This window comes from Cherax quadricarinatus, unplaced genomic scaffold, assembly GCF_038502225.1.
Source record: "Cherax quadricarinatus isolate ZL_2023a unplaced genomic scaffold, ASM3850222v1 Contig46, whole genome shotgun sequence".
NCBI classification, from domain to species: Eukaryota; Metazoa; Arthropoda; class Malacostraca; order Decapoda; family Parastacidae; genus Cherax; species Cherax quadricarinatus.
This window is the reverse complement of record NW_027195072.1, coordinates 130001-140000: the sequence shown is the minus strand read 5'-3', so window position 1 is coordinate 140000 and position 10000 is coordinate 130001.

The window sequence follows — 10000 nt, the reverse complement described above, 5'->3', positions numbered from 1 at the left end:
AGGGGGTAAGGCAGCTGGGATTGATGGGATAAAGATAGAAATGTTAAAAGCAGGTGGGGATATAGTTTTGGAGTGGTTGGTGCAATTATTTAATAAATGTATGGAAGAGGGTAAGGTACCTAGGGATTGGCAGAGAGCATGCATAGTTCCTTTGTATAAAGGCAAAGGGGATAAAAGAGAGTGCAAAAATTATAGGGGGATAAGTCTGTTGAGTATACCTGGTAAAGTGTATGGTAGAGTTATAATTGAAAGAATTAAGAGTAAGACGGAGAATAGGATAGCAGATGAACAAGGAGGCTTTAGGAAAGGTAGGGGGTGTGTGGACCAGGTGTTTACAGTGAAACATATAAGTGAACAGTATTTAGATAAGGCTAAAGAGGTCTTTGTGGCATTTATGGATTTGGAAAAGGCGTATGACAGGGTGGATAGGGGGCAATGTGGCAGATGTTGCAAGTGTATGGTGTAGGAGGTAGGTTACTGAAAGCAGTGAAGAGTTTTTACGAGGATAGTGAGGCTCAAGTTAGAGTGTGTAGGAAAGAGGGAAATTTTTTCCCAGTAAAAGTAGGCCTTAGACAAGGATGTGTGATGTCACCGTGGTTGTTTAATATATTTATAGATGGGGTTGTAAGAGAAGTAAATGCGAGGGTCTTGGCAAGAGGCGTGGAGTTAAAAGATAAAGAATCACACACAAAGTGGGAGTTGTCACAGCTGCTCTTTGCTGATGACACTGTGCTCTTGGGAGATTCTGAAGAGAAGTTGCAGAGATTGGTGGATGAATTTGGTAGGGTGTGCAAAAGAAGAAAATTAAAGGTGAATACAGGAAAGAGTAAGGTTATGAGGATAACAAAAAGATTAGGTGATAAAAGATTGGATATCAGATTGGAGGGAGAGAGTATGGAGGAGGTGAACGTATTCAGATATTTGGGAGTGGACGTGTCAGCGGATGGGTCTATGAAAGATGAGGTGAATCATAGAATTGATGAGGGAAAAAGAGTGAGTGGTGCACTTAGGAGTCTGTGGAGACAAAGAACTTTGTCCTTGGAGGCAAGGAGGGGAATGTATGAGAGTATAGTTTTACAAACGCTCTTATATGGGTGTGAAGCATGGGTGATGAATGTTGCAGCGAGGAGAAGGCTGGAGGCAGTGGAGATGTCATGTCTGAAGGCAATGTGTGGTGTGAATATAATGCAGAGAATTCGTAGTTTGGAAGTTAGGAGGAGGTGCGGGATTACCAAAACTGTTGTCCAGAGGGCTGAGGAAGGGTTGTTGAGGTGGTTCGGACATGTAGAGAGAATGGAGCGAAACAGAATGACTTCAAGAGTGTATCAGTCTGTAGTGGAAGGAAGGCGGGGTAGGGGTCGCCCTAGGAAAGGTTGGAGGGAGGGGGTAAAGGAGGTTTTGTGTGCGAGGGGCTTGGACTTCCAGCAGGCATGCGTGAGCGTGTTTGATAGGAGTGAATGGAGACAAATGGTTTTTAATACTTGACGTGCTGTTGGAGTATGAGCAAAGTAACATTTATGAAGGGATTCAGGGAAACCGGCAGGCCGGACTTGAGTCCTGGAGATGGGAAGTACAGTGCCTGCACTCTGAAGGAGGGGTATTAATGTTGCAGTTTAAAAACTGTAGTGTAAAGCACCATTCTGGCAAGACAGTGATGGAGTGAATGATGGTGAAAGTTTTTCTTTTTCGGGCCACCCTGCCTTGGTGGGAATCGGCCAGTGTGATAATAATAAAAATAATATATATATATATATATATATATATATATATATATATATATATATATATATATATATATATAAATATCTGGGTGCATGTACACCTACCTTCCTGGAGTCTGCCTGAAGGGTGTTCCGGGGGTAAACGCCCCCTCTGCCCAGTCCCAGACCAGGCCTCCCGGTGGATCAGGGCCTGATCAACCAAGCTGTTACTGCTGGCCGTACGCATCCAATTTTCAAACCACAGCCCAGCTGATCTAGAATTGACTTGATGAACTTATCCAGTTCCTTCTTGAAGACAGCAAGATATCTTTTGATCATTCCTCTTTTGTATAATGAGAGACTGTTGAATAGTTTTGGGCCCCTTAACCTGAATGTATTGTCTCTCAGTATAGTCTTGGCACCTCTGAGGGTACGGTGCATCGTCTGCCGGGCCTCTTGCTTTCGTAGAGAGTGATTTATTTATGCAGATTTGGAACTAATATCTCTAGGATTTTCCGGTGTAAATTATGATGCATTTTTCTCACCTGCATCCCAAGGAGTACAGGTCAACGGACTTCAAACATTCCCAGTAATTAGGTTGGTTGACCGACCTTACACATGCAGAGAAAGTTCTCTGTACATTCCCCAGATTTGCAGTTTTCCCTGCCTTTAAAGGACTTGCTTTTAACGACTGTGGGTTGACCTCGGTGTCCTGGCTGTCTCTGCATAGAAAATTTTAGGCACCTGATAGTAGTCTCACGCAGTTCTTGATTAACATTGAGTTCCGTGAGTCTGTGCCTGAGGCAGAGTACATGGGCATGTGTTCAATGGCTTTCTCGAAATCCAGTGAGATTTGGGTTATGTAAAATAAATGGGAGATAGTGACAAGGTTTTGAGTCTCGTTCATGAAGAATTCAATTAACAGCTCACTAAATACAGTCAAATCGAGATTTCAGTGTTTCACTTACTACATTGTTTTCATGTTGTTTAAGCAAGGACCCGATACTGACTGTAGTTTTTGTTCTAGATTTGTCATATAAGAAGAAATATTTTGGATTTTTCAATTTCCATTAATAGCTCTCTGTGTCTTGCCTGGACTCTGATTGACTCATTCAGTTTGAGCTCAGTGTTTTCTATTTATATATTGAGTGCTTCCTTCCACATTTCTGACAGTCTAGCATTCTTGAGAAGTTCCGTGATTCTTCATCTTCATCGGCAGAGGGAGCGTCTCTCTCTCTCTCTCTCTCTTTAGTTTACACTTTTCTTTATTACTCCCTTAGGGGCATATGCCTTGATCGTGCTTTTAGTGCCACAGAATTAATAATTTCTAGACACTGGTTTGGATCCATTTTCTTGATAATATCATCCCAGGATATTTGTTTCAGGACATGATTTGTTTGATCCCAGTTGATGTTCTTATTGTCAAAGTTCAGTATGGGAAAAACACCCTCACGTCTGTTTACATTTTGATGGTCAGGACTCCTCTACATGCAGGATGTGATTTAAAGTTTCTGTCTTCGATACTGTTATATTTCGTATCTTGTTAACCCCACTACTTGCTGGTTTAAGGTGAATTTGAAACAAGAGTTTTAATTCTTCCTTTTGTGTTAGAATGTTCGTCTGAGATGGAATTATCTCAGCTGTTATACTATTTGCTACCTTGGCAGCTCTCTCACCTCACACACTGAGTGTCCGTGGTTTGATCCCCGACACGGGTGGAAATGCTGGGCGTGTTTACTTGCACCTGCTGTCACTGTTCATCTAGCAGAAAGTAGGTATCTGGGTGTTCGTCGACTGGTGTGGGTGGCATCCTGGGGGACAAGATTGAAGGACCACAATGGAAATAAGACAGAAAGTCCTCGATGATTTTCTTGAGTTACCCTGGGTGGCTAACCTTCCTCCGGGTTAAAAATCCGACAAATCTTATCTTACCTTATCTCATCTCCCATTTTAAATGTCTAAAACTGAAATCACCAAGCAACAAGATATTTGGGGCCGGGGTTGAAAGATTTCCCAGACTACATTCAGTTGTCAACAGCTGTTCCCTAAACTGTTTGGAAGTTGTATCTGGCGGGTTATATACACTCACGATGACTATGTTCTCGATCTTACTACCAAAACATCAAATAAAACCTTTGTATGATTAGAAACTGTGCAAACGACCGATTCTGGGTCTCTGTTAGGACACCCTGGGTCTCTGCGAGGACACCCTGGGTCTCTGTGAAGACACCCTGGGTCTCTGTAAGGACACCCTCGGTATATGTGCACTTCTGGGTGTATTTACATCTCTAGGTGTATGTGTACACCTCTGGGTGTGTGTATATCTCTGGGTGTATGTGTACACCTCTGGGTGAATGTGCATATCTCTGGGTGTAAATGTGCACCTTCGGATGTATGTACACCTCTGGATGTATGTGTACACGTCTGTGCGTATATACAAACTGCAAAATATGAACAAGTGTACACACTTAGATATACACCTCCCGAGGTGTATACACAGGGTGTACGTACCCACCACACCAACATGTCGTTCGTCGACCCTTATAACCACTGTTACGCCATGCCACTCAAGTAGGGGGGAATCCGGATCTCCAGTTACGAACGCTTCTAGGTTATCCGGATTCCTTTAATCTCTTCCACCACGGATTCTCAGTTTGTTTATTTAAATCCTTTTGAGAGTTATCTCTCTTGTGAGTTCTATTTACGGTGATTATACACGCACAAACACACACGCACACACACACACACACACACACACACACACACACACACACACACACACACACACACACACACACACACACACACACACACACACACACACACACACACACACACACACACACATACACGCAAACACACACACACACACACACACACACACACACACACCCTGAGTTGCTGAGGCATTGAGGACATGACTTATGAAAGGCCCCTTGGAGCTAGTGACCACGTGGTTCTGAGCTTTGAATACATCGTAGAACTACAAGTGAAGAGGGCAACAGGAGTAGATATGGAAAAAAAAAACTGTAAAAGAGGGGACTACACAGATATGAGGACCTTCCTGTAGGAGGTTCAGTAGTAAAGAGAGTTGGTAAGAAAATCAGTAAACGAAATGATGGACTATGTAACAACAAAATGCAAGGAGGCAGAGGAAAGGTTTGTTCCCAAGGGTAACAGAAATAATGGGAAGACCAGAATGAGCCCTTGGTTTACCTGAAGGTGTAGAGAGGCAAAAACTAAGTGCGCTAGAGAATGGAAAAGTACAGAAGGCAAAGGACCCAGGAAAGTAAAGAGATCAGTCAAAGGGCCAGAAACGAGTATGCACAGATAAGGAGGGAGGCTCAGCAGCAGTATGAAAACGACATGCAGAGCTCACAAGAAACGACCAAAAAGTATGTGAGGAGCTCAACATGAGATTTCAGGAAGTATGTACAGTGGAGGCAGAAGGGACACTGGGAAGACAAAACAGAGGGGTACAGCAACAAGGGATATACCAACAAGTGTTGGATGAAATACACACAACCGAGGAGGAGGTGAAGAAGCTGCTAAGTGACCTTGATACCTCAAAGGCGGTGGGACTGGACAACATCTCTCCGTGGGTCCTTAGAGAGGGCCTGCTGGCTCCCGCTTCACACACGGAGTGCCCGGGTTCGATTCCCGGCGGGTGGAAACATTTTGACACGTTTCCTTACACCTGTTGTCCTGTTCACCTAGCAGCAAATAGGTACCTGGGTGTTAGTCGACTGGTGTGGGACGCATCCTGGGGGACAAGATTAAGGACCCCAATGGAAATAAGTTAGACAGTCCTCGATGACGCACTGACTTTCTTGGGTTATCCTGGGTGGCTAACCCTCCGGGGTTAAAAATCCGAACGAAATCTTATCTTATCTTATCTTAGCAGAGACACTGTGTATGCCACTAACCACAATCTTCAACACATCCCTTGAAACAGGGCAGCTACCTGATGTATGGAAGACGTCAAATGTGATCCTCATCTTTAAGTAAGGGGACAGAAATGAAGCACTAATCTATAGACCAGTGTCACTGACGTGTATAGTATGCAAAATCATGGAGACGATTATCAGGAGGAGAGTGGTGGAGCACCTGGAATGGAAAAAGGTTATAAACGACGGCCAGAACGGATTCATGTACGGCAAATCCTGTGTCACAAACCTACTGGAGTTTTATAACAATGTAACTGAAGTAAGACATGAGAGGGAGGGGTGGGTCGATTGTATTTTCTTGGACTGCAAAAAGGCCTTCGACACAGTTCCTCACAACAGATTAGTGCAGAAGCTAGAGGATCACGCACGTATAACAGGAATATCACTGCAATGGATCAGAGAATACATGACATGGAGGCAACAGAGAGTCAAGGTAAGTGATGAGGTATTACAGTGGGCGCCTGAGACGAGGGGGGTCCCACAAGGGTCAGTCCTAGGTCCAGTGCCATTCTTGGTATATGTGAATGACATGACGGAAGGGATAGACTCAGAAGTGTCCTAATTTGCAGATGATGTGAAGTTAATGAGGAGAATTAAATTAGATGCGGACCAGTCAGGTCTACAAAGAGACCTGGAGAGGCTAGACGCTTGGCCAGTAACTGACTTCTCGAATTTAACCCCGCCAAATGCAAAGTCATGAAGATCGGGGAAGGGCAAAGAAGACCGTAAACAGAGAATAGGCTAGGTGACCAAAGACTGCAAACCTCGCTCATTGAGAAAGATCTCGAGGTGAGTTTAACGCTGAGCATGTCTCCGGAAGCACACATCAACCAGATAACTGCTGCAGCATATGGGCGCCTGGCAAACCTGAGAATAGCGTTCCGATACCTTAGTAAGGAATCGTTCAAGACACTGTAAACCGTGCACGTCAGACCCATACTGGAGTATGCAGCACCAGTTTGGAACCCACACCTGGTCAAACACGTCAAGAAATTAAAGAAAGTGCAAAGATTTGCAACAAGGCTAGTACCAGAGTTAAGGGGAATGTCCTATGAAGAAAGGTTAAGGGAAATAGGGCTGACAACACTGGAGGACAGGAGGGTCAGGGGTGACATGATAACGACATACAAAATACTGCGTGGAACGGATAAGGTGGACAGAGACAGGATGTTCCAGAGAGGGGACACAGAAACAAGAGGTCACAATTGGAAGTTGAAGACTCAGATGAGCCAAAGCGATGTTAGGAAGTATTTCTTCAGCCACAGCTATTAGGAAGTGGAATAGTCTGGCAAGTGATGTAGTGGAGGCAGGAACTATACATAGCTTTTAGACGAGGTATGATAAAGCTCATGGAGCAGGGAGAGGGAGGACCAAGTAGCGATCAGTGAAGAGGCGGGACCAGGAGCTGAGACTCACATACACACACACTCACACACACACACACACACACACACACACACACACACACACACACACACACACACACACAGGCCCGGAGCTTTGACTCGACCCCTGCAGCCTCAACTAGGTGAGTACACACACACACACACACACACACACACACACACACACACACACACACACACACACACACACACACACACACAAACAAACACACACACACACACATACGCACACACACACACACACACACACACAGCTGGAGGATCAGGCACACGTAAAAGAAAGGGCACTGCAATGGATAAGGGAATACCTGACAGGGAGGCAGCAACGAGTCATGGTACGTGAAGAGGTATCACAGTGGGCGCCTGTTACAGTGCTATTTTTGATGCAAGTTGAGTGCAATTAGGTGAGTACACACACACACACACACACACACACACACACACACACACACACAAACAAACACACACACACACACACACCACAAATAGGTGAGTACACACACACACACAAACAAACACACACACACACACACAAACAAACACACACACACACACACACACACACACACACACACACACACACACACACACACACACACACACACATATATATATATATATGTGTGTGTGTGTGTGTGTGTGTGTGTGTGTGTGTGTGTGTGTTTGTTTGTGTGTGTGTGTGTGTTTGTTTGTGTGTGTGTGTGTACTCACCTATTTGTGGTTGCAGGGGTCGAGTCCTAGCTCCTGGCCCCGCCTCTTCACCGGTTGCTACTAGACCCTCTCTCTCCCCGCTCCATGAGCTTTATCAAACCTCGTCTTAAAACTGTGTATGGTTCCTGCCTCCACTACGTCATTTTCTAGGCTATTCCACTGCCTTACAACTCTATGACTGAAGAAATACTTCCTACTATCTCTCTGACTCATTTGTGTCTTCAACTTCCAATTGTGGCCTCTTGTTTCTGTGTCCCCTCCCTGGAACATCCTGTCCTTGTCCACCTTGTCTATTCCACGCAGTATTTTATATGTCGTTATCATGTCTCCCCTGACCCTCCTGTCCTCCAGTGTCGTCAGGCCGATTTCCCTTAATCTTTCTTCATAGGACATTCCCCTTAGCTCTGGAACTAACCTTGTTGCAAACCTTTGTACTTTCTCTAGTTTCTTGACGTGCTTTATCAAGTGCGGGTTCCAAACAGGTGCTGCATACTCCAGTATGGGCCTGACATACACGGTGTACAGTATCTTGAATGATTCCTTACTAAGGTGTCGGAATGCTGATCTCAGGTTTGCCAGGCGCCCATATGCTGCAGCAGTTATCTGATTGATGTTTGCTTCCGGAGACATGCTCGGTGTTATACTCACCCCAAGATCTTTCTCCTTGAGTGAGGTTTGCAGTCTTTGGCCACCTAGCCTATACTCTGTCTGTGGTCTTCTGTGCCCTTCCCCTATCTTCATGACTTTGCATTTGGCAGGATTAAATTCGAGAAGCCATTTGCTGGACCAGGTGTCCAGTCTGTCCAGGTCTCTTTGAAGTCCTGCCTGGTCCTCATCAGATTTAATTCTCCTCATTAACTTCACATCATCTGCAAACAGGGACACTTCTGAGTCTAACCCTTCCGTCATGTCGTTCACATATACCAAAAATAGCACTGGTCCTAGGACCGACCCCTGTGGGACCCCGCTCGTCACAGGTGCCCACTGTGATACATCATTACGTACCATGACTCGTTGTTGCCTCCCTGTCAGGTATTCTCTGATCCATTGCAGTGCCCTTCCTGTTATATGCGCCTGATGCTCTAGTTTCTGCACTAATCTCTTGTGAGGAACTGTGTCAAAGGCCTTCTTGCAGTCCAAGAAGATGCAATCAACCCACCCCTCTCTCTCTTGTCTTACTTCTGTTATTTTATCATAAAACTCCAGAAGGTTTGTGACACAGGATTTGCCTTCCGTGAATCCGTGCTGGTTGGCATTTATACTCCTGTTCCGTTCCAGGTGCTCCACCACTATACACGTCAATGACACAGGTCTATAGTTTAGTGCCTCTTTTCTGTCTCCTTTTTTGAAAATGGGAACTACATTTGCCGTCTTCCATACCTCAGGTAGTTGCCCAGTTTCCAGGGATGTGTTGAAGATTGTGGTAAGTGGTATGCACAACATATCTGCTCCCTCTCTAAGGACCCATGGAGAGATGTTGTCCGGTCCCATTGCCTTTGAGGTATCGATGTCCCTTAGCAGTTTCTTCACCTCCTCCTCATCTGTATGTATGTCGTCCAACACTTGTTGGTGTATTCCTTGTTGGTGTCCCCATCTGGTCTGTCCCCCCAGAGTCCTTCCTGTCTCTACTGTAAATACTTCCTTAAATCTCGTGTTGAGCTCCTCACATACCTCTTGATCGTTTCTTGTGAGTTCTCCACCTTCTTTCCTCAGCCTTATCACCTGGTCCTTGACTGTTGTCTTCCTCCTAATGTGGCTATACAGCAGTTTCGGGTCAGATTTGACTTTCGATGCTATGTCGTTTTCATACTGTCGCTGGGCCTCCCTCCTTATCTGCGCATACTCGTTTCTGGCTCTTCTACTAATCTCCTTGTTTTCCTGGGTCCTATGCCTCCTGTTCCTTTTCCATTCTCTGTTGCACTTAGTTTTTGCCTCCCTACACCTTCGGGTAAACCAAGGACTCGTTTTGGTCTTCCTATTATTTCTGTTTCCCTTGGGAACAAAACTTTCCTCTGCCTCCTTGCACTTTGTTGCCACATATTCCATCATCTCGTTTACTGATTTTCCTACCATTTCTCTGTCCCACTGAACCTCCTGCAGGAAGTTTCTCATACCTGTGTAGTCCCCCCTTTTATAGTTTGGCCTGTCCCCTTCAGTTCCTGTTACCTTCTCCACTTGTAACTCTACTATATAGTCAAAACTCAGAACCACATGATCGCTAGCTCCAAGGGGCCTC